This window comes from Rhinolophus sinicus, chromosome 6, assembly GCF_057876585.1.
Source record: "Rhinolophus sinicus isolate RSI-liver-muscle chromosome 6, RSI-T2T, whole genome shotgun sequence".
Lineage (NCBI taxonomy): Eukaryota > Metazoa > Chordata > Mammalia > Chiroptera > Rhinolophidae > Rhinolophus > Rhinolophus sinicus.
This window is the reverse complement of record NC_142506.1, coordinates 59,190,899-59,216,143: the sequence shown is the minus strand read 5'-3', so window position 1 is coordinate 59,216,143 and position 25,245 is coordinate 59,190,899. Positions and strand designations below refer to the sequence as shown.

The following is a 25,245-nucleotide window of genomic DNA, read 5'->3' as shown; positions in this document are numbered from 1 at the left end:
TTGTAAGTATTCATGATTTCCCTTTAGCAAGACTACAAGCTCCAATGGGACAATACAATGTCTCATCCTTCTTCTTATGTCACAGCAACAAAAATAAAATTCTTTAAAATGTATTAATAAATACTGATAGTTGCTTGATTAATTCAAAACCACAGATTCAGAAAATTCCTAAAGGATGAAAATATATATTTTGTCAGGACTGTCTTACATTTGGGTCATATTCTCCTTCACTAGTTAACACTTATCTCTAAATGTATGAAAAAAATCTCTCCACATTTATGGAACTGGATTAAGATAAAAGAAAATAGTTGATGAGCATTGTATTTATATTGTACAGATGTGGAAATCCCTATCCATGATTAGGGGTTGATGAGACCATATCAACTCCTATTTGGCAGGCCAATAATAATAACAAGCAATAATAATTATTTGGCAGGCCAATAATAATAACAAGCAATAATAATTATTTGGCAGGCCAATAATAATAATGAGCAATAATAATTAATAAAGGCTCTTTCAACAAAACAGAAAACCATAAATATATAGCAATTCATAGTTCATTCCCATTCCTGTTCCAGAAGCTTGTGAAAAAAAAAGACATAATTTGGGTACATGGAGAAAGCTGCAAATTTGGGAATCAAAACAGTTCATAGCCATCATTAAAATCACTATGAATTTTTAGCACAACCTGAAACAGAATTTCTCATCAAGTTTCATTTGAAATAGTCATTAAGTGTTAAAAAAGGATACCATGGTCAATTAAATTGGGAAATACTGGATTAAATAAAAGTAAACAGGTTTCTTGACTACGGGACTTCTCAAGGCCTTAAATATGCTAATTGAGCATGATGAATCTCAGAGAGGGAATTAGAGTGTGTACATCAAAACTTACATTACTAAGAAATACTTTTCCTCAGGGAGGAAAAGTCTATATTTGTGTGGGGGAAAAAATCTAATTTTGGGGACCCAGACATTAAAAATAATTTACATCAAAAGTCAATCAAAGAATTTGTTTTAATGCTTTTAGGTATTAAGCCCATCCAAATGGCTTGAATACTTCTGTCAAATATTCTAAACATTTAACATTCCCAAATGTCTAGATATTTGCCTTGTTTAAATAAAAAAAACTTAGATGATGAGCTAAATTTTTCAGTTCAGTTGCAGGCAAATATGTATCATTTACAGAAAGAAAGAAAGGGGGGAGGGAAGGAAGGAGGGAGGGAGAAGAGGTAAGGTATATATTTAAGCCTTAGTTTTCTCATCTAAACTTTAAGATTACAATAGTTTCTACCACATAAAGTTTATCATTCATTCATTCATTCATTCAACAAGTATTTACTGACCATCTACATTGTTCCAGGGCTGAGCCTACAGTGGTGAGCAGGGAGGGACCAGGGAAGAGACAGACAACACAGAAGAAAACAAGATAATTTCTGATAGTGATATGAATCATGACGACAATAAAACAGGGCTCTAAATAGAGAAGAACTGGATGGATATTTTCGTTTGAACGATCAGGGAAAATGTCACTGAGAAGGTCATAACTGCCATGCAACCTGAATGATTCAAAGGAGTGGAACAGCAAAGATCTGAAGAAGAATGTTTCTGGCAAATGAAACAGATGACAAAGCCATAAAGTAGTAGCATGCTTGGCTTTTTCAAGGATCAAAGGACCTGGCCTGTGTGGCTGGAGAGGCAGACAGAAGGTCTTAAGAAACTATGTATAAACTCTTTCGGCTACAACCTGACCCGTAGACGTGCTCAATATATGCAGGTTAGGGTGGTGATGATGCTGAAACAATGACAATGACATTTCAGAAATACAGATAAAGTCTAATAAATTTCCAAATACCGGAGTCAGGAAATATATTTTTAGAGCAAACTTAGAGCTAAAATATATACCAGTGGTTCTTGATCTCCCTGTTGTGATAACACTTACACAGATACTATATTAGTCATGGTAAGTAACACTACTAACAAACAATGCCAAATCTCAGTGGTTTAACAAAATAACAGTTCATTTTTCACTCACATCACAATCTGCTTTGAGTTCTCAGCTCTCCCCCAAGGGGTATCTCAGTGATTCAGGCTCTTTCCATCACACTGCTCCGCCATCTTGGAATTCTTCAGTTCTTCCATTTTTCTGCCAAGCAGATAGGAAGGGGAACAAAGAATAAGGAAGGTACACTGGCTACTTCACCGTCTCCCAAAAGTGATGTACGTGACTCCAGGTCACATTTCACTGGCCAGGATCAGTCACATGATCCTATCTAGATCCAAAGGGGTTGGAAAATATGGCCTTCATGTGTGCCCAGGAGGAAAATGGAACAGCTTAGTGAACAGGAGTTTAGTGAGCATAACTGGATTGTCTCTGCACAATATATGTAATCTCATGAGCACAGCCAGATTCTAACAAAAACTCCCCCTTGAACTGGAAGAGAAGTAAAACAAGCAGTGCAGCAAACATTGACAGATTATGGTAGATTCTGGTTTCCCTACCCTTTTTCTCCCATTCAAGAAAGTTTATCACATTGTCAGTGGTGGCCTTGAATTAGACTATAAGCTCTTTCTTTTTTTAAAATAAACCATTAGAAAACTTTTTAAACAATAAATTATTGAACCAGCCTCATGACAGAATTCTATATGGTGCTGCATCCAAAGATTACGGTTAGGACCCGCTAAATGCACCACATCACCGTAGAATATACGCAACAATATACTGGTCATTGCTCCGTTCATTTGCCCGCTCCTCCAGTGATTATTTCCTGAGCGCTCATTATGTGTCTTCAGTGGCCATGTCAGGACATTCGTGCCGCAAAAACATTTTTATCATCCCCAGTCTGAAGGTCCAACTGAAGTCCTATCCCTTCTTTATGGTTTTCCCTGATGACACTTTGACTGAAGAGTAGAGAATTATGGGAGGACTGGGAGGTGAAAAGACCAGGGCTCTTGTAGATTTGCAGGTATGAGGTGATTAGAGAACTCCAAATGAAGAAACTTGGGCACCTTTATATGGGAAAGGGGACATAATAGAGGACAGTGGTAGGAGCATAAACGTTTTGAAAGCAGAGGGACACTGTACGAGTTAAGTTACTACCTCAGCCTCAGTGTCCTTACCCATAAAACAGATGACAGGTTATGGTAAGGATTAAATGAGAAAATGCATGCAAAACACTTAGCCCAGTGCCTACTTTATAATAAGTGGTAAATGTCCATACGTAGTTTGGAAAATGGAGGATAGATGTATTTATCCATAGAACATGACCCGTGAGATTAGCTGAGGTAAGCAGTGAACATCATCCAAGAACAAACTAAGGGAAGGATGACTAACGTGAAGTGAAAAGATTATAGAGAAACCACAGGGAGATAACTTGGTGAATGTTTAGCCTGGGATGAGGGCAGACAGGGAGGGAGGGGAGAAGCGCGAGCCAGGTGGCCTTGCAGGAGAGCTCAGGGTGTGACCTCTGTGTGCTCCATCCCAACCATGAGGCTGAAAGGAACCTTCTCTGAGCTCAGGCCACCCACTCCCTTATTTGGCTCAGTCCTACCAGAATTTCTGATACAATACAGCAGCTACAGCACCCACAGCCTGTGGTCAGAGCACCTCTGAAAGAGGAAGGGACAGACCTAGCAAAGAAAGGAAAGAAGTCAGAGAAGAAAACGGGGTGCAGGGAGAAAGAGCCTGTGCTGATGCGAGCTATTTCCTGAGGTGCTCGTGCTTAGAAGGGACAGGAAGCTGAAATCTAGACAAACTAAACTGAACTGGTATGATTAAATATAAATGAATGTATCCATATCGTTGATGTGTATTAATGCAATTACAGCACCATGCAAAGTCTGTGGTGATGACCTGACCTGACGGAACCATGATTAGCAAGCAACGCGAGTGATCAGAAAACGCGGAAGCTGACAAGCAAGACAGGTCGCCCCTAAAAGTTAAGTTGGTATTATTCCAATACGTGGAACCTCGTATCACCAAATTTATTTCAAAAGCCATTGACTGATTTCTGACATTCTGAGTCTGAGAAAGGAAAACATATTATCCATTGTTCTGGAGACATCAGCTGCAAGGAACAAGCCCAGCATGAAATCCCACAGCATCTCCCCATCAAGTTTCTGAAATGCTGCTGATTTGTTTCACTCTTTCAGTGGAGAGCTCCGTAATTCCAGATGTATATGTCCCAGGGAGGAGTAACATAATACACCATTCTCATCTGTTCCAAAATGTACACACGCTATTATATCAACTACCTAGAAGTCACCTTGGAAAGCAGAGGACAGCGTGCTAAGCAAATGGACACTAAGAGAATGGCTATCGAGGAAGAAGCTCAGCAGCCAGAATCCACAACAAGGTGTTAGCACCTGGGGAAGAAGGTCTCAAAGGCAAACTTCTCTGTGACTGTGTGAAAGCTGAGTTCCGATGGCACAGCAAGAACAGGACCATACAACATGAGGGAGACATGGCCTCACACGTAGGTCTAAGAATGCTCTATTCCACTGGGAGGATCAATGCTTTTTATTCTATTATATCAGAATGCTCTGGGTCCTCGTTGATAAATATGTAGAATTCTCCTGAGTGTTATAAACCTTTGTTATCTGTATCGGAATGTTTCCAGGCTGGTGGACATTTTGGTGAGTCCAGATCCTTCTAAAAATCTTTCTGCAAGTCTGATTAAATCCATCTGGCTCTGATTAATCTGCAATTAACCTGCCAAGTACTGTCTCAGAAGAACAGCAGAGTGCAAGCATCTCTGAGCTATTATCTTGCTAAAACCAGATCTTAGAAGAGCATGTGAGGCCCAAGTGTTCAAACGAGGGTTGTACCACTGGGGGCTGGAGACATCAAGAGGTCCTAGGAAGGAAAGGGAATGTAGGCGAGGCTGGAAGGAAGCAAGAATTTCTATTCCTTTGTAGCTACCCCAGTGTTTAATAGTGTCTTACAAATAATAGATACGTAATAACGATGTGTTGATTGAAAAGAGACCAATGAGGACTAATAAACTTCTCCATAAATCACCAACAGCAGCATATCCAAGATTTCAATTAGTTAAACATCATCTCAAGGTTTCAGGACCCCATGTGACCCCAATGGAAAAAAAAAAATGTGCCTTCCTAAGCACCTAGCAACCTGCTGGGGGATGGGGGGGGGCACTTGGGAGCACTGACATTTCCAGTCACATCTCACTGAGACTTTTGTCCAAATTTGTCCACATATTGAAAATCGAAAATCTTTCCTCTATATGGGATGGGGTGGGGAGAAGACATAAGGATTGGTTGTTTGATTAAATTAATTAGCTTTATTGGTGGGTTCTTGTTTATTTTTTTCTTCTGGTTGTGGTCCAGAAGACCACAGTAGTAGCCTCAGTAGTCTATGCCCAAAATATTAGGGGGAGACAGGGAAAGAGTGGGACAAGTATGAGTCCAGCTGGATGTCAGATGTTATTTGAACATCTACTGGCTCACTTTTTAACAAGTTGTTTTGCACTTCATAGAGCCAGCACGTGGTTTTGTAAAGAGAGAGGGGTGTTTCCTGAACACTCAACACTCAATGGTTCTCTATCATTTCTCCTGGAGGTTGGCAAGTACGTCCCTTCTCATGTTCTCAGTGGCTTGGACTAAAGAGCATTGTCTTCCTTCCTCAGCTTCCTTGGCCTTGCCCTTCTGCACCGGCACTGCCCAGGCTTCCATCTCTTCTTCTCTCAACCTATGCCCTCTTCCTTTCTTATCAGACACGTATATTCCACGCCTATGTTTTCATCATTACATGTAGATTGATGACTCCCAAATTATAGTTTCACCTAGATCTTCTTCCTGATTTCTAAATGCTGACTGGACATAACCACATGTCTGACTTGAAACCACTAACATTCCTCCCTTCCCCACTCCTTCCCCTGTGTTTCCAGTGTCAGAGACTCTGAAAGAATCATCCACCCTTCAACCCAACCATAGCCTTGGAGTACGCTCTTTCTCTCTCTCCATTCTCAAGATATTATCAAGTCCTGTTGACTCTAACAGGGAAACACCTCTCAGAGGGACCCAATCTCTCTTTAATGCCACCATCCTAGTTCTAGCTCTCTCCAAGGCTCCCTCTGACCATTGCAATAAGCTTGACTGGCCTCCCACGTCTCCATGCTTGTTCCTCTCCAATTCGTCCTCCACATTGCAGCAAATGTGATCTTTATAAAATGTATACAATTCAAATGTGATCAGATCTCTCTCTCTCTCTCTCTCTCTCTCTCTCTCTCTCTCTCTCTCTCACACACACACACACACACACACACACACACACACACACCACTTTGCTTAAAACTATTCTCTCATTTCCTCTTGCCCGGAGGTAAAATACCAAAACCCTCTGCATAGCTTTCAGGGCCCTGCATGGCTGTCGCCTACCTCTCTCCAGTCTTACCTCATACCACTCTCTACTTTTACTTTGCCTTCCAGCCGCACTGGTCTTCTGTCAGTACCTCCAACACTCTCATGTTTCCCGCAGCCACAGGGGCCTGGACATGTGCTGGTGTGTGCCTGTAATTCTCTTCTCCACCATCACATCCCCTCCAGCATCGAGTTGATGTCTAGTCACCCTTCAGATCCCTTCCTCAGGGCAGCCGTCCATGGACCGTAGACTATGTTAGGCTCTCCACTATACATACACAAACCAGACCATCCGGCTCCTGTGGTTCAGACCACATATGATTTTATATTTATTTGTGATTACTTGACCACTAACTCCCCTACCAAAACATAATATCCAGCAGCAGGGACTATATCTGTTTTACTCACCATTGTTTCTCCAGAGCCTAGTACAATGCCTAGTACATTTTAACCAGTCAATAAACATGGTACATAAATGATTCAATGAGTAAATGAATGAACTCTCTATTCCTCCTCCAAACAATGTTTTCTCCAATTCTACCTTTTTGACAGCTAAGCAAACTCTCACCTAACCTGTTACAGAAATCCCCTAAAGGTCTTCGTGTATCCAATCTTACAGCATTCCAATCCAACCTACATACCTTGACAACAGTGAACTTTTTAAAATACTAATCTGAGTATGGCTCTCCTCTATTCAAAAATCCTCTGGATGTTTCTACAAATGGCACTGATTCCAACCTGTCTCTCTACTCTCGCACCTTCCTCGTCTCTTCTCTCTTCCCACGTGTCAGCTTAATAGTGATCCCCACCATTTTTCATACCAGGGCACACATTTAAAAATGGCAATATTTATACAACATGCTGAAGTCTACAGAGGAGGATCCAAGAGCCCGAAGACTAAGGAATTTGACAACATAACACAGCTATAATCCACGTGCCCTGTTGCCCAGATTGGGATCTGGTTTGGGAAATGTCAGTTCAACATTCAACTCCTGCTGAAGCGTGGCTCTCTCTATGAAACCGTTTCTCTCACTTTTTTGACTCTACTACAGCCTGGCAGACTTTTTAATAGTACTCTGAATATTTATTTTGTTTACATTCCCGCCTTTTCTATGAGACTAAAAACCCCTCTGGAACATATTTTACCCAGCACTGATTTCTCAGAATACAACAATGGTGCTCAAATGAATAGATAATGAACAGAAAAAAGGACTAGAAAGTTTCAAGAGTACTTAGTCTAAATCTCTTGGATGGCTGTTGGTTTAGTTTCCTTCAATCATCGCTTTAATATATGTAGATTGTTTTTTAAACTCAAGTGATTTCCTCCCTTTCCCCTAAGCCCTTTTTCCTATAGGTAAGCTTCCAAACTATAACTATGACTAAACACACTGCTGGAATTTCAAATGATAACTGTTCCAAAAAGCAAAATATGGCTGCTCTGTGAAATGGAGTCCTAAGTACCCAACAGGCTATTGTGCTTTTCGCTGCCAGAACATATTCTGTCAATTGATGCTTCCAAAATCAGATGTTTTTCATCAGCAAGAAGAGAGGGATTCCAGAAGGTGAAGATCTTATAAATACATTGAAAAATGTCAACATTTTCGGTTCAAGTTATGATTGAAATGAGTATAACCTCATATTTTAAAATGCTCGGAATGTGCTTGATGTGGTGAAGACGCAAAGGGGAGAGCAGAAGTGGCCAGAACAATTTTTTTTTTTCCCTCAGATGGATGTGACAAAAGAATGAGCACAGCCAGAAGTCCGCCTTCACCTGGACAGCGGTCATCTTCTAACTGAGAAGCCAGTGAACATCGTAAAGCTAAAGGCCAGTCCCAAGAAGGCTCACTCAAGTACGTCCCACCCAAGAAAGGACGGCTCGAAGCAACATGCCCAAATTCAACAATTGCCTTCAGACTTTACTTGTGACAGTCAATGTTTTGCTACTGACTGAAAAGCCAGGGAGTCATTTCTTTGTGGTAGTCATATCCCTCTTTCTTTCCTAACCTTGCATTCCCTGGTGAAAAAATACTCTGGTACCATCAACTCTAAAACGTAGAGGACATAATGCCTACCCAGGATCTATTGCCTGAGTCGATGTGATTGGAGGAAAGGAGACCCAAAGGCAAGAAGATTTACTACGGTGTCTTAAAGGAAGGCAGAAGAAAGAGCTACTAGAGAGAACAGTTTGGTGTGTGTGTGTGTATGCATCCCGGTCCAGGTCTAGGGGACTGGGTTTACCTTTGCCTTAAGGAAGCTGCAGGGAGAAGCCAGAAGCACCATTACCTGGGGGAACTTACATCTCAAGATCAATCAAGGTTATTCCAGGACCCAAGAGAGCAAATTCATCCAGTTGGAGAATGGGGACACTTTTAGAGGAGAGCACAATGTGGTCTGGACAGGAAGGAGGAGTCAGAAAGAGCAATATTTGGAATCTCAGGGCTCCCACCAGGGCAATCCCAGGCCTGGAAGCAGCACCCTCCCCCAGAGCCCTAAACCAATGGCACCCATTTATTACCTGTAGTACTCAGAGGACAGGGGATATTGGCAAAAGCAGGATAAGAGAAAACTGAACATGAGCACACAGGAGACACTTCAGAGACCCCCAGAGTCTCTACATTTGTGGAAGGGAATATATAAATTTTAATATGACTCCATGAGTGTCCACAACCTAGAGAGTAGGGGATATTGGGTTCTATTCCATTAAAAAAGAGTGGGATGGATGAGAAAAATATGTATCCCAAAAGTCCATCCAATAAATAGAAACCACAGAGTGAGAGTTCAAACTAACATTTTCATACTTGATATTTATATATTTACCAGATATATGTTTTTCAAATACAGTAGTCCCACTCTTAGCCATGGGAACATATTCCAAGACCCCCTATACATACCTGCCTATGATAACATTCAATTTATAAATTAGGCAATTTCACAGATACAAGATTCGTTCTTACTGTGGATTTTAGAAACCTAAGCATACGATTTTTTCTTTCCTTATTGCGCTGAGGAAAGACTTAACTCACTGTTCCACTTAAAGGAAGCACTTCATGGCTTCTCTTTGGCATATCCAAATTGCCAGCATCCCTGCTCTTGCCCTTTGGGGCCATGTGTAAATGGTGACTGGAACAAAAGCACTGCAATCTTGCGACAATCGATCTGATAACAGAGACTGCTACTACAACTAACGGGCAAAGAGAATCTACAGTGTGGAGATGGTGGAACAAAGGGACGATTCACATCCTGGACAGGACAGAGTGGGACTGCATGAGATTTCATCATGCTACTCGGAACAGCGCACAATTTAAAAATTATAAATTGTGTAATTCTGGAATTTTCCATTTAATATGTTCAGAACACGGTTGACCATGGGTAACTGAAACAGTGGAAAGCAAAACTGCCTCTAAGGGAGGGCTACTGTAAATCACTTAAAAATAGTCTCTCCACTCAATGGATCTCTTTGTCACTTGATGATAAATTCACTCTCAATCCATTGTTTGCAGGAAAGCATCGACTAACGAAGAGGCTGTCTCCCTAATTCCAAGCCGGGAGTTTTAATCTGTTGATGCCTCCTGCTCAGTGTTTCTTATGAAAGTAATGAATTTCAAGCCATTCTGTTTATAAAAGAGAAAACCACACAGGGAATACATTTTTGAATGCCAGGTGTGCCATTAAGGAGTCACGTTATATCAGACTTTCACAGTGGGTGGCTGCATCCCAGGAACAATATTTGGTCTGTGTCACACATGTAGAAATGCATGAAATTTGAAGCTTCACTATTTCTCACCTACACAGCTGAGGGCACTGCCCAGATGTTCTTAAAGCGCCCATCCATCTTCAATATTGCATCTCAGCATTTCTAAGATGATGTGACCTGTGAACTCCTTCTATGGGTATAAATCTCCCTAAACCCTCTTAGAACATTTTTGAACTGCCAAGTGATATATGATAAAGAAATAATTTTAAATAGAGACTTGCTTTTATGTTAGATCGGAATAGTATCAGTTACATTATAACAATAGTCTAATATTATCACTAATAATGATCATGACTTATGAAGACTTATTCTGACTTAAGTTCCATTAAATTAATTTTGTAATATAAAATAATTTCAAAAAAAATTTCAAAATGGCATATGTCATATTTGGTTTAGAGACCATAGAATATATACTATATAATTTTACACATGTAACTATGTATGTAGATATGAAAATTACATATGTATATATATATTAAAATGTAGACTAAAATTTAACTAAATATGACAACAAATGAGACTTTTTCGTAACTTTTTATTTTAGTTCTCAATTCAGAAAGAAGGTTTTAGGTTTTTGCTTTAAACCCTCTCCACATATACTATATTGCTGGTATGTAGTATTTATCCCTAATAAAAAGGATGGAATTATTGCCATAGTTTCACTGTAAACATTAGTTTTTCAAAGTACTAAAAACACCTCAATGTATTGTATAATCATTTCCATCAGATAAATGAAACAAATATAGCGAAGAGCATCTTGAGATTAGTTTATACAATTATAGCCATGTTTCAGCATCAGTATTATGATCCTATGTTTAACCAACAATCTATTATGGGTACAAAGTCCGAGATATAGGAGTAAGAATAAAAATCATTTTTAACTGTAGCACCACAAGAGAAGTGCTCATCTGAGACATGAATTAGTTGAGCGACCGGATTTTGAGCAGCTTCCTAAGAAGCTCACGTGTTCACTGCATCCTTATTCAGAGCTCTTCACATGGATTTGGTTTTAAAAGGGGAGAAAAAAGTAATGCCATCTTTATCGATCAAAAACAACCAATGGCACTCCTAGCTTTAGTTATGTGGTCCCACAAAACTTTGCAAACCCCAAAATTGACAGCCGTGGGTTAGAAAATATCATCATCTTCAATCAGTTTTCTAAAAGGTTCTGCTGTGAGTGAGTTCTGTTGGTCGGGGAGAGAGACAGCTGTTCCCCACTGTCACCCTGGGACTGGCCACATGGCAGAACGTGCATATCCCTGGGACATCTGAAAGCACAGGGCTTTTTCTCAAAGGCAGGCTTTGCCTCCTGTGGAAGACCCTTTCTTACCATAAATCTCCTCTGACTCTGCTTCCGGGGGCTTGTGTTCCTTTGGCCTTTGCAAACTCTCTGCTAACTTCTTCACCCTTTCCTGGGTCTGAATTACCTGTGGGCCTTGACCTGGGACTTGGTTCTCAAGCCTTCTCTTGACCTTGCCAGCCCTCACTTCCAGTTCAGATGCCTCTCTGAGTCAGCTGCTGCCCCTGACTCAGTACTCTACATAAAAGTAACAGTTTGTTCCTTTTCCAAAATTGCTTTTCATCTTTAAGAAGACAGCCCTGAAACCAGTACTGTCAACCCAGAATTCTACTCTAGCCAAACACTACAGAAAAAAACTGTCGCCCCACCTGTACCCATGTCTAGACTTCTACTCTCAGGATGCTGCGATGAGGCACCCCAACACTCCTGCTGGGGTGTTGTTGGAAAAAGCCAAGTACAGAGCCAGCACTTACATCCCCACAAGCTAGTAACTAGATCCCCTGTTCACAGTATCAGTGGAAATTACATGGCGGGGGGGGGGGTGGGGGGCATAAACACACGTACAGACCCACAAGTTCCTCACTAAATAACTATTTTGCTGTGGAATTTAAAATCAGTATCAGGACGCTTGCCCTAAGAGATTCAGGTTGGCATTATGAGCTCAGCAAAGATGTTCCTTTTTACAATTAAGTGGTATTGGAGAGCCAAAATGATGAGGCAGAAATCACACAGAAGTTGGATAAAGAAAACACAGTGCAAGTTCTTCCTTTACACCAGGACTTCTCAAACTTCAGCTAGCATCACAATCACGTAGAGAAATGACTGAAACACGAATTTCTGGACCCTACCCAGAGAGTTTCTGATTCAGTCTGTCTGGGTGGAGTCTGAGAATTCACATTTCTAACAAGCTGCCAGGTGACACTGCTGCTACTGGTCCAGGAAGCACACCTTGCGAACTGCCGCTTTACTACCTATCAGCTCTGTGAGGATACCACTTACTTCTCAAGTTTCAATGTCCTCCTTTGTAAAATTCAGGTGGCAATAAGATCCATCCAAGCTATCTAAAGGAGTAGGTTATGAACTCCAGAATAAGAAAATGGATGTGAAACCATTTTGTAAATTGGAAGGCATTATATAAATGCATTGCTTCACTCCAAAACTATTTTTATAGCAGGTATTATGTGCTGCTACTATGTTACGAGCTGAGAACAAAACCGTCATTGGAGTTTATGGTCTGGTAGGACTGAGAAGCATTAAACAGATATTTAATTGATGAGTGTAAATAAATGTTCCTTGTCATTCATGAAAATATTTGAACAAGGGTTTAAAATTTCCAAATAGGAAGCAATAGAGGGAAAATACATGACTAAAAAATATAATAATAATAAAACAAGTTAATGTCAAATAGTGAAGCCATAGAAAGGTCAAAGATAACGTCCTGATAATACATTCGCGATGCTTGAGAACACCAGATTCCTTCTATGGAAACATTAGCTAAGGAAATCATCTCAAAGCCCTTCTAAATTACTGCCAAGCAGGTCCGGTAACTTTTACGGTATTTAGTTTGTGTGAGACACAGCAATCAGATACAGCAGAAAAGGGCAATTGAAAAGGGAAAATGTTTTCAGTGTTCATTCTGAGCTCCTGCAGGAAGCAATGCTAACCACGCACTTCTAGCTTTCAACAAAACCTGTGCTTTGCGAGCAATTCATCAGAGAGCCTCAGCACGCTGCCTTTGATCAAATCTGACTGGAAAGAAACTAGATGCTTTCCTTCACCAAGCCCACGCTGCAGTTTAAATCACCTTCAGGCCAAAACGCATTGTCCTGTGTGGGAGGCAAGCTCATCAGAAGGGTCTCTAGAAGGTTTTTTATCTTTGGGCAAGGATTTCAAAGCTTTCTCAGGCAGGCAGTGAATAGGGACTGTCTGTCCTCCAAGAAGAGCCAGCAGGCTGCAAGAGTCGGGTGCTACTCAACTGCTTGGGTGACAAATTGATGGTTTGCTCACAAACTTGAAAGTCCAGCCAAACCAACATAGGGTTGGATTAGAGGCTCCTTTTTTGCTCTGTTCTGGGTCCTTGTAAAAATTAAAAATTGCACTTTTTTCTGCTCAATACTTTCAAAAGGCAAAATATATGACTTCCTCAAAAAAAAAAAAAAAAGGATTCCATAAGCTACTTACGGCACAAAGAATTTTGTTTCCCAGTATTCACTCTCTAGGAAGACATCAAATTCTCAAAATGAAAATGGACTTTATGGAAGATGGGGGTAAAAGGGATCAAATATATGGTGGTGGAAGGAGAACTGACTCTGGTGGTGAACACACAATGTGATATATAGATGATGTATTGCACAGTTATACAGCTGAACTTATGCAACTTTGTTAACACTTGTCACCCCAATAAACTTCAATTAAATTTTTCAAAAAAAGAAAATGGACTTTACCCTTGGCGCTCTTGTGCTTTATTCACAGCAAGAGGGCAGGTCTACCAATCAGGGTCAGAGGAAGTTTCGTAGCTGATGGGATCACCTACTAAGTATGCAACCAACTTTATTTAGTTTAATATCTTGAATCCAACTTGGGGCAGTCCATCCTTCAAAATTTTCTCCAAATGGCCCATTTAACCACCATCTCTTTCTATGTCCCTTTACCTTTGTCATTCCTGTCCCCCTTTCTTCTGTGCACTCTGACCCTAGAAACAAAACTATGTATTTGGATTTGAGAGACCACCTCACCCAGTCCTGTACACATTTCCATGCCTACAATTACCACCATTAGTTGTCTCTCGTGCTTGTATCACCCCTGCATTTGTGTGAGAACTGCATGTTTGCACAGCTGTGGGGCAGACGGAAGACAGTCACAGGATGGACTCCCCAGAAATCAGTCTCTGACTCAGAGACTTGCGTCCAAGAAGCTGATTGGTCAGAAGGCTCAGGATGTCCCACTTGCTGGGGACAGAAGGAAGGAGATTGGGCAGAGGGAGAAGTGGGGCTGTGATACGATAAAAAGGCCTCAACCAATATTATGGAGAGCTCTGGAGCTGGAGTGGCCCTGCATTTGTAACAGTGTTTCAACGCTCTCGGTCCTATATATGCTATATGCTCCTGATCCTCCCCATGACTCTCTAGTTGGAGAATAATAAATGACAACAACAGCTACGGCTTAATCCTGGTCAAGTTCAGTTCAGGATATTTTTTGCATGCATCATTTAATTTAATCCTCCCAAAACCCTGTGATATAAGTATTATTATCAGCATCTTCCTTAAACAAGGCAATCAGTTCCAAAATAGTTAAGTTATCCTCTGCCATGTAACTAGTAAGTGGCTGAGGGGAAAGATATCTGATCCTAAATCCATGCTCTGACCCTACCACACTTCTGTTCCAGCGTTCTGCCTCCAAAACCCTGGGTCACCCACCACTGGCCCTGGGCTCTTAGACCATATGCTCAGTGTGAAATTCAAGAAACATCAGGCCCTTAGGCCTTTACCATCACGCTATGCATCCTTCACAACCACCGAACCAGAAGAGAATACATGGGCATCCAGGTAACACATCTCTGCTCCTGCGAACACTCCTTGGGACAAAATGAATCTGCCATTCAAATGCATGGAATAATTCTAGATCCACTAGAGAGCTCCTGTCTAGTGTTTGGTTACATCTGTAGAGGCTGTAGGGATAAAGATTATGTTCCAAGTCCTGAAAGAAATTTAACCAGGGTTCAACTGGCTGTAGACACCTCCACGTTCAGGAACATTTTGACTCCTGGCTGTCCATGACCTTGCATGCCAGCCCCACATGAATCCAGCACAAGAGGTTCTTGTTTAATGGGTGACCTTCTCAAAATAGTTACAGATATTAGCTCTCCCTGCAAGGTCTCTCCAGGGACGCTTCAGAGACAGATTTGCCTTTCAGCTTTCCAAGTAACCCTGTTTGGGGTTTCAGAAAGTAACCCACAACACAGCACTCCCTGTACCTATCATCACTTCACTTTTTAAGAGAGTTGAATCACTTGGAGCTTTGTACTACTATATTCATTTTCACTGATCTCATTTTTTCCCCTCTCTTCATTTTTTCCACTTACGGGGCCATTTTCCCACATTTTGCCCAAGGCTCTCTTCCGTGAGAGGTGATAATAACTAAGTTAAGTGTTGAAAACTTCCGAGATGTTTCATGTGGATCATTTTGGACTGTGGCTTTTCTTCTCCATCATAACAGTAAAGACCTAAAGGATGGTCGGACAGGATAGCACCAAGATACTATAACAGGTATACAGCTTAACCAAGATGAGCTCATTTCCTATTTTGGAAGAGATGGAATTTTTAAGAACTGAATTTCTCAAGTGATATCATCATCCTGGAAGGGAAAAAGTCTATGAGACAAAGGAGTCCGAGGGAGCAGGATACTCTTCAAACAAAGAGTGCTATGAGCACAAAGGCAGACCGACCCATGTGAAAAGGCAAAGGAAGCCAAAGGTCAAGTTGGCTACACCTGCACTCTGTAGGCTTCTAAAAGGAGGAATTGAGCCAGTGTTAAGTCAATGAAAAAACATTCATTCATTCATTTATTCACACTAGTTATTGAACATCTACTAAGTTCCCAATACATGATGCTACGTGCTAGGATATCAAGGTAATTGAGTTCTAACCACCAAACCTCCCCCACCTCAAGTCCAGTGGTGTCTAACACTTTCTGTCATATAGTTTCTTTTTTAATATCAAAAATTTTGGCAAGAGCAATGATAGTAAATCCACTCTTACAATCCATTGGTTGGGAAAATACATACGCTTCTGGACCTACAGATTCCTTACAGTACGTCAGGTGGTACCAGGGTGCAGAGACACACTGAGCTAATCAGATGAACAATAAAAAGCAACAAGATGAGAGGTGAACCTCGCTCAGCTCTGCTTGAAACAGGACTTGCCTTTTCAATGGAAAACTACTGACATCTAGACCCGCTGCACTCACACAAACACCCACTAATTTATTACCTGATGCCCTAAATTCCATATTAGTAATACTAACACTTCTCAAGCTCTATAACGTTACAAAGCACTATCAGGGTCATCGTCTCCTGCGCTCTTTACTGCGCCTGTGTGAAATGGGGATTATTAAGAGGAGCTATGAAACAGACTGCAGAGGTAACATACACAAGGTCACTCAGCTAACACAGCAAAGCCAGGACTCCTTTACCTCAACCAGGATCCTTCGAAGTCCAATTCCTATGTGCTTTATACTATATCAAGCTGGTCCCACTGATAAAGGTCACTCATAGTTCCATACAATGTATTAGGTATGTACCATGTTACAAACGGAGGGTTAGGAAGGAAGGAAGGAAGGAAGGAAGGAAGGAAGGAAGGAAGGAAGGAAGGAAGGAAGGAAGGAAGGAAGGAGACATGCACTTAGCAAAGTGCTTTTTATAATTTTATCATTCTCCTTGCCCACCTACTTATGAGGTTGTAATTATTTTATAGACAATTTTATATACAAGGAAACTAAAGTTCGGAGAGATGGAACCACTTGTCCAATGTTACACAGCTTGTAAGAAATGAAGACAGAATTAAATCCCAAATCCACCTAACTCCAAAGCCCATGTGCCTGGCTGCTTACCCTCCTGCCTAGTGCGGTAAATGTGTGTGATTTTGAAGAACTTGTGTAAAATCTGAGTATCATTTTTCTCATTCCTCAAATGGGACCTTAATAGGAACTACCAGTTGTTAAGTGTACATTTTCTACCTCTCTCTCAGATCTCACAAACGTGCTGTAAGATATATACTATTAGCCCCTTTTAACTGAAGATGAGATTGAATGTCGACAGATTGAAGGCAGAGTGAGGATTTGAACTCAGGACTCTCTCCCTCTACAGCTCAAGCACTTCCCACTATTTTGTGCGCTCTCTCCAGCTACTGGACAGGCATGTGGTGGGAAACAAATGAGACAATGAATATGAAAGACTTTCACACTCATGTAATATATGTATTTATTATTATTATTGTTATTGTTGTTGTTGTTCCAATTATTCAGCTGAAATATTAGACACAGAAGTGAGAGGTCAAATTACTTGCCCAAGATTGCACTGCAAAGAAATGAGAGCTGGGTTTAGATTCTAAGCTCTAAGTCCTAGTCCCGTGTCCTTTCCACTTCCTGCTGTGACCCCAGTGACTAACTGATTAGTGCCTCGGCCTCCTTGGCAGTAAAATGAGGGCAATGATAACTAACTGGCTATTGTGAGGGTCTAATGAGATCACATATGCACCTATTAGGTGCTCAGTAAGGTTATTTCCCTCCCATCCACCCAGTGCTCCAATCACAAAGCTGCACCCTGGCTGCCATGTTTATAATGACTGGCCACATTTTTACCACCACAGAAATAACACAGCGTTTTGAAAGGTCATCTGCATCCTTCATGACTATTTCTGGAAACACTGACTACAATAAGAGCTGCGAAAAGTCATCCTTCTTGTGAAAGCCACTTGGAGGTGACGCTGTGGTAATCTTAGTAGATTTGGGGGGAGAAATGGTGTTTCTTTCATGTCATCACCCTTTCAACATGTCCCAAGCACTCCTCTCACAACGGATAGCTGTAATGAGGTAATGCAGTGGAACTTCAGAGCTACTTACACCATCTTCACAATCAATTCATGCTGTCAAGATGCTTCCAGGAATTGTACAATTCAGCAAGTGAGGTTCTCAAAGCAAATAAAAAGATCCAGTTCTCAAGGGCAGGATTTTCCCACAGGAGCCTATAATTCAGCGGATGTTTAAAGAGTGCCAGATTTATCAGGATACTTCCCACTCTGCATCTGATAAGACGTGTTTGGAGAATTAAAATCTCCTATTTCTCCTCCTGGACCTACACAACCCAAAACCTCGCCACTCCCAGACACCACAGAATTAGCATTAGCCTTTACTGCTTGCAAGCAGTTCATCCATGATAAGTGTGTGCATGATTTATAAATACATGTGAAAAATGAAATTCCTCCAGCAACTGTGGTTCCGCCATACTTTTTTCCAGGTGATTCCTTCAGGGGCCTCTCTCTTCTTATGCTATGCTTATTTAGATTTTATAGTGACCACTGAGATAATATAAAATAACTTGTGCTCACAACAGACTATCTGCACACTGATACATTCCACACAGTGCATTCAGGGTGAGACAACTCAGCGCAGCAGATGGGGCAAATTCTAATGATGGTCACCTCATAGGCAGTTTTACCCTTTCCCCTGGAAAAGCCACACCACACGCATTTCCATGCCGTGTGAGGAATTAGTTGCTCTCTCTTCTGTGCCGCCACAGAGCGTTGTTCTTAATTTGAGCAAGCTTGTGGTTTATCTGTTTACATATCTGCCTCCCCTATAGCCTGTGCGTTCCCGCAAAAGCAAGCCTAGAGCCTTAGCTGATTGATTTCTTATAATTTCATCATCCGGCACGATGCCAGGAGTCCAAAAAATGTCACGTGAATAAACTGTGAGTTGACTAGTTATTTAATATGAGCTTGAGCACACACTCTTGTTGGTTTTCTATGGATAGGACCAGGGAAGTGAAAATCTAAAAATGGACTATGCAGGTTAGGCCAAGAGTTCCTGTAACTGGTGTTTCTTTTATCTGTCATTAACTGAGTGGCTGGATCCTGAGACTGATAGACAGAACTGGGGGAACTGTGGTTCTAAAAGAAAAACCGTCAGCAACACAAACCACTCTAACTGCTCTGGAGTCAGTGGTAAATCTCCCCCAACCTCAGCTCTGAGATGTGCTCACGGACAAAACCCAGTAGGACTCCCCTGGGTTTTATCTAAGAGCACATCCCCTGTGACGTCTGCTGTTTTTCCTCTGTAGTCTAGTGCATAGCCCTTCAGTCAGTGGCTCATTGCTAATCTTTCTCTTCATCAAAATCCCATAGGACATGACCTGTCTCCTGGAACTGACATGTTTCGGGGTGTGACAAACCCCCCTCCTTCCAACAACTGATGGAGACTCATTCCCTACTGGCATCACATGAAGATTATCAATTATCCTCGGCTCTCTGAGCTACGAAGAAGCAACTTGGCATGGAGACGAACTCCGCTCTTTCAATCCCATCCCAGGCCTATATGGCTGTGCAGCCTATCTCTTCTGCCTTTAATTTACTCGTCACCTCCTTCCCCTTGGCTTTTCTCTGTGACTCTACACAGAGGCTGAGAGTCGAAACCAAGGGAAATGGACAAAAGCGTCCACCCAAGCATTTTATCATCACTCAAAAACTGATGTCAGCCTCTAAACATGTTCCATAGTGAAATCTTGTCACTTGGAGAAGAAAGGATAAGGAAAGAGAATTTTTAAGTAAAATAAAGACAAAATGAAAACGTAGCAATCAGGACTCAAACAGGCCAATTTGGTAGAAATGTACCAAAATTTTTTAGAAAGACACCAAATGAAAAAGATTCATCTTCAAGAAGTCAAAATAATGAAGGATACTGTGGATTATAAAGACCACCTGATGATGCTTCCACTGGTTCTGAAACACTTGTGAAGCCCTCTGAAAGGAACTTTTAAAAGTAGGATGGCAAAAACAGGATGCTATTGCACTGACAGAATTTTCTAGAACTGGAAGAATAGATTGCTGGGGATATAAGGACACATTAAAAATTTTTTAAATAAATTAAAATAAAAAAGCACCCCCGTTTCCATATCCAAGTTCAGAATCAATTGAGAGGCATTAGAGAGTAGTATATGGAGATAAAATATCGCCTTTACTTTTTATCAATCTCATGTTGGAGAACGTGGCTTACATGTGCAGCAACAACGAGCTCTTCATTACGGAATCTGGAAGTAAGCTCATGTAAGGCTGAAAAAACACAGCTTGTCCCTGTAAAACTTTCAGCATGAAGGAGCAATTCAGAAGGTGTTTATAGGCAGCCAAACCTCCTCTCCAGCCTCCATCTCTTCTCTACCCTCTTCCCCCCTCCACACACACACACACACACACGCACACACGCACACACACGCACACACGCACACACACACACACATGCACAGCAAAGAGGCTGATCTCCTTCCTCATCCTCTTCCTACCCCAAACTTCCTCGACTCAAAGTTATTCTCCAATAACGCGCACCTTCCCAAGGAAGATGTGAGTGAGACCAGGGTGTCCTGCTAATAGAAATCCCTCAACACAGAAAGGAACACGAATACTGGAGAAGAACAGTTCCTATCCATATAGGTGTTATCATCGTTCACACCACAAGAATCTGCTGAATGCTTACTGGCAACACATTTTGCCTTAGGCATTAAGGAAAACATCAAAGGAAGAGAAGAAAGTTAATGCTTGTTGGACACCTACAAATGCCAAGCACCATATTAAGGGCACTTGCATACACTGTAGGTCATTTTATTTAATCCACACAATTCTGAGAGATGAGTATTAGTATCCTCTTTTTGCTTTTTACAAATGAGGAAATAAAGGCTTGGAAAAGTTGTAGAGAGGAAGCCGTAGAAGAGTTTACAGCCAGTTTACAATACAAAATAAGTACAAATGAAATAACTCTAAGGCCATAGCAAAATCTATTGTCCATCCTGAACACAAAGGGAGTGACAAGTGAGTATTATGATGTCAAGAAGGAGATCATGATATACGATCAACAACCTGCAAAGCCAGAGAACAGACAATGATGACATGGGATCACTGCGGAATGTAGATACTTCAGGCTGGAGATGGGCGTGGGTAGCAGAGAGCCAAGAGAAGTTCAAAGATAAAGAAGGAAGTCAGAAATCTTTGAACTGGTGGCCTGGATGATACAGCTTTGATCAACAGCAGGCATTCCCACTAATGTGCACTCCTGTATTTAGGCCGCTATCAGCACTTATGCTCCAGAGAGGCCGAAGAAGGAAGCTCAGCCTGAGAAGACGACTGGGTGGGGAAAAGGGGAAATGAGTGTGGGAAAGTTTCCCTTCTTTGTTTCTACCGCCCTTAAACCGTATGTATGTATACGTTACTACCTTCCATTGCTCGGGATGACAATCAGTAACGGGATAAGCATACACTGTTGCTATGATTCAAATGTTAATGCGAAACAATTCTTCATATGAGACATAAAAGACCTCTGCAACCATTCAAAAAGGGAAGGGCTTGGTCAACCAAATCTTTAGCTATTGTATAACACTATAATTGCTTTTTTATTTTAAAAGAAATACTTGTTTACCCTAGGAAAAAGTAAAGTGGTCCTAAATATTTTTACTACATAAATCTAATAACAATACTACCGCCTACTGAAGGTGTTTGGGTAATAACACTAGATTCCACTTTTAGAGTTTTATAAATTACAAAGCTGCCTCACATGTGAAATTATTTTTATTCTAGTTTTATAGGTGATGAAACCGACGCTTGGAGAATTTAAGTCAAGTATCTGTTGTCATCTGTCTTAAAGATAGTAGGTGAAGTCTAGGGTTCTTTGACGTCCAAAAAACACTCCAAAAATTTCATCAGGCTATCCAAAGAAATATGAAACAAAGATACCTAGAAATTTCTGAAACAGCTTTTAATATCTTTGATCAAATGCCTCTCTTGTTTTGGGAGTGAAACTGAGCAACCATGCAAACAGCTAAAACTTTTGGTAGCTTTTTTATTTTGACCCTTGTGGACCCATAAGAAAAATAATTTTTCTTTTATTTTTTTTCCTTGTATTAAGAGTGGAAAAAAGCAGTAGGACAAGTGTTGTGCTGGTAAATGTTTAATATGCAGATCTTCAGAGGGGAAGCCCTGATTTGCATAATTTGCTTCTTTCTGTGGTGCAAATAGTCCCACCATGATCAATTTCAAGCTGCCAATAGGGTGCCACTGAATAAAGAGCTGAGAATCGATGTGCAAAAATAGCTCTCCTGAGCCAGTGCAAGCTGGGTCCAGCACACCTCTTGCCGACGACAGCCAAACAGAATTAATCAAAACCCCTTCTGATGATGTATCTTGTGAAGATCTGCATCCGTGACAGAGAACTTCATATAAATGATAAGCTCTGGGTGTGGCAATCATCAGGTTAAGTATAGAAAACGGAATTGGTCTGACTTTCAAGCGAAGACATGAGAGCTTCGAAAGGAATCTTAGCTTTTCTAATAAAACTAAACCCAGAACTGCCAACTTGAGGATTTGGCTCGAGAAAGCAAATCTCCAGGTGAGAAGGGAGGGAATGAGAAGACAGCCTTGATTTGTCCCCCTTTCCCTTTGCCTTTTCCCTTCAGGTTCTTTAAGTTTAATCCCCATTCCCATCACTTCGTTGGCACCTATGGAGAGTTGCTTTCAACACCGTTGGTTCCCCTTAGAATAATTCAGATTTTCCAAATCGTTTCATTTAACAGAGAAAGCAAGAAACACCAAGAATCTGGGTTTTGCTCCTTCCTTGGTTTGCTTGATCCCAAGGCTCACAAACGCTGTCCCACTGTACACTTTGTCTGAGACACCTACATTCAAGTCCCAAAGGGCTGGTCCAACTGGACACCCCTCTTGCACCTCACTTCTAGCTTCTGGCCTGTTTCCACAAAGAAGCCACATGGGAGGTGCCACTGCCTGGGAGGCTCCTTTGAAATATCTTGACACCTTTATCAGTGCTTAAGACCAAGCAATAGATTAACAGAATTCCCACCTGAAATCATTTCATGCTTTCCCTTCTTGCACCATTTTATCATGTGAGCCATGACTCTTCCTCACACTAGAAGAGCCCTGTGAGGATACAACCACATCTCCTTACAGACTCATGAAATTTTCACTGAGATATACAATAGTCATAGCATTCTAATAATGAGATATATGCACAGGTAAAGATGAGAAAATACTGTTGTTGGAGTTAGGGTGGGTTTTTTTTATTTCAATTTTCTCTCCCTTTTTATAAAACAGGCAGTTTAAAAATGTTTAAAAGATCGTAACTCACTATCAATGAATTGAAAGCCATAATTTGAAATGTGTGCTAACACCTAGCCATCCATACAGGGTTTTCCTGTGTGGTTTGCAGAGTTATTCTAAGTGCACATGAAATATTGAAGATATTGTTCCCTCCATCCAAGTGAGCTGAGGCCCAAGTAATCTGTCCCCAGCATGGCTCTGTTTCTTTTTTCTATATAATTATCACCTTCTAATATACTATATATTAATTCATCGCATTTCTATTTAATATTTCCTCTATTAGAAGATAATCTCCTAGAAGACAGGGATTATTGTCTCGTTTGTTGATTGAATATCCAAAGTGCTAGCAACAGAAGCTAGCACATAGTTGGCACTAAAACATTTGTTGAATAAGTGAATGCTAGCAGAGACCGTCTTATCCCAAATGCTACCCTCTCGCCAAATAACACACTCAATGAATGTCACAAGGTCTTGACTACTCAGAATCCTCCATCATGCTTCCATTGTCTTGGAAATGGTAGGCGCTAAACCTAAGGCACTGTCTGTCATGAGTACATGATAGGATTTCCCTACTCTTGTCTTTTCTTCCAGAACCACACACATGATAAATACCCACTGTCTGCAGCATCATCAACAAACACATTGAGACCCTCTGAGCAAGGGGAGCTGGGGGAGAGGAGAGTGCGGTGAGGAATGGGGAGTACACACACAGGTCAGAGATTCTGCAGGTAACACAAGACAGTGCACGTGCACAAGTGTGAGGCAATGAGGTGAGGGAGAGCACGTTCAACAAGCCCTGTTCCTGTACCATCTGGGAGGCGAGCAATTCCACCTGTCAGTTACCATGCCTCCCTGAGCCAACAAAAATAAACACATGAAAAGCTCGGTCTTCACATGAGTTTTCACCATGTGGTTTAGCTCCCTCTACAATCCTCCCCACAAAGGGGGCAAAAAAAAATCACGAAACTATCATTTTTATTTAAAATCTTTAGGACTGCAAAAAAAATAAGGTAAAGATGAGAAAATACTGTTGTTGGAGTTGTTGGGTTTTTTTTTTTGTGGTTTTTTTTTTATTTTCTCTCCCTTTTTATAAAACATGCAGTTTAAAATGTTTAAAAGATCCTAACTCACTATCAATGAATTGAAAGCCATAATTTGAAATGTGTGCTAACACCTAGCCATCCATACAGGGTTTTCCTGTGTGGTTTGCAGAGTTATTCTAAGTGCACATGAAATATGACTGCGAAATGAAATCTACAGTCCAACACCACACTGAGCTGGAGCACGTAAAAGTGAGACCATCCACAGTTAGGCAGAGAAACCAAAGATATGGGATCCACGTGTCTACCAAAGAAACTTCTGTTCCACTCATCACCTTCTGGTGCCCTTCAAAACCATCATCAGAAGCAAAGTGTGAAAGCACTTACCTTTCTCAATGAGAAGCTTTACTTAAGCTCACACATGCATATATAAAAATTCTGCTTTAAAAATACTTGACTTCTTTTTTAGTCCTAAAGGTTCTAACAGCATGATTATCTATTTAGAAAATACAACGAGGGCCAGCCTGGTGGCTCAGGTGGTTGGAGCGTTGTGCTCCTAATGCCGAGGCTCATAATACCAGCCTGGGCCAGGGAGCCGTGTCCTACACAACTAGACTGAGAAACGATGGCTTGAACCAGAGTGGGGGCGGGGGGAGTGGAAGAAGAGGGAAAAAAAAAAAAAAAAGAAAATCCAACGGAATCTACTAAAAGGCTACTAGAGATAGTGAGTTTACCAAGATTTCAGGATGCAAGATCAATGTGTAAAAATCAATTTTATTTCTATATTCTAGCAACACTTAGAAATTGAAATTTTTAAAATACTACTTACCATTGCAGCAAAACATAAAATACTTAAGATTATCACAAAATATGTGCAAGACCTGAAATCTACAAAACATTGCAGAGAGA

General features: G+C 41.0%; 1 long non-coding RNA gene across 2 annotated transcripts in view; it reads right to left on the bottom strand.

Moving 5' to 3' along the window:
• LOC141567871 (uncharacterized) overlaps nucleotides 1-25,245 on the bottom strand; it is a 207,339-nt gene that overhangs the window by 162,513 nt on the left and 19,581 nt on the right. For both annotated transcript variants that reach the window (XR_012490810.2, XR_012490808.2), the window contains exon 2: nucleotides 2,033-2,143. This is a non-coding gene — a long non-coding RNA (uncharacterized LOC141567871). The remainder of the gene's footprint in view (nucleotides 1-2,032; nucleotides 2,144-25,245) is intronic.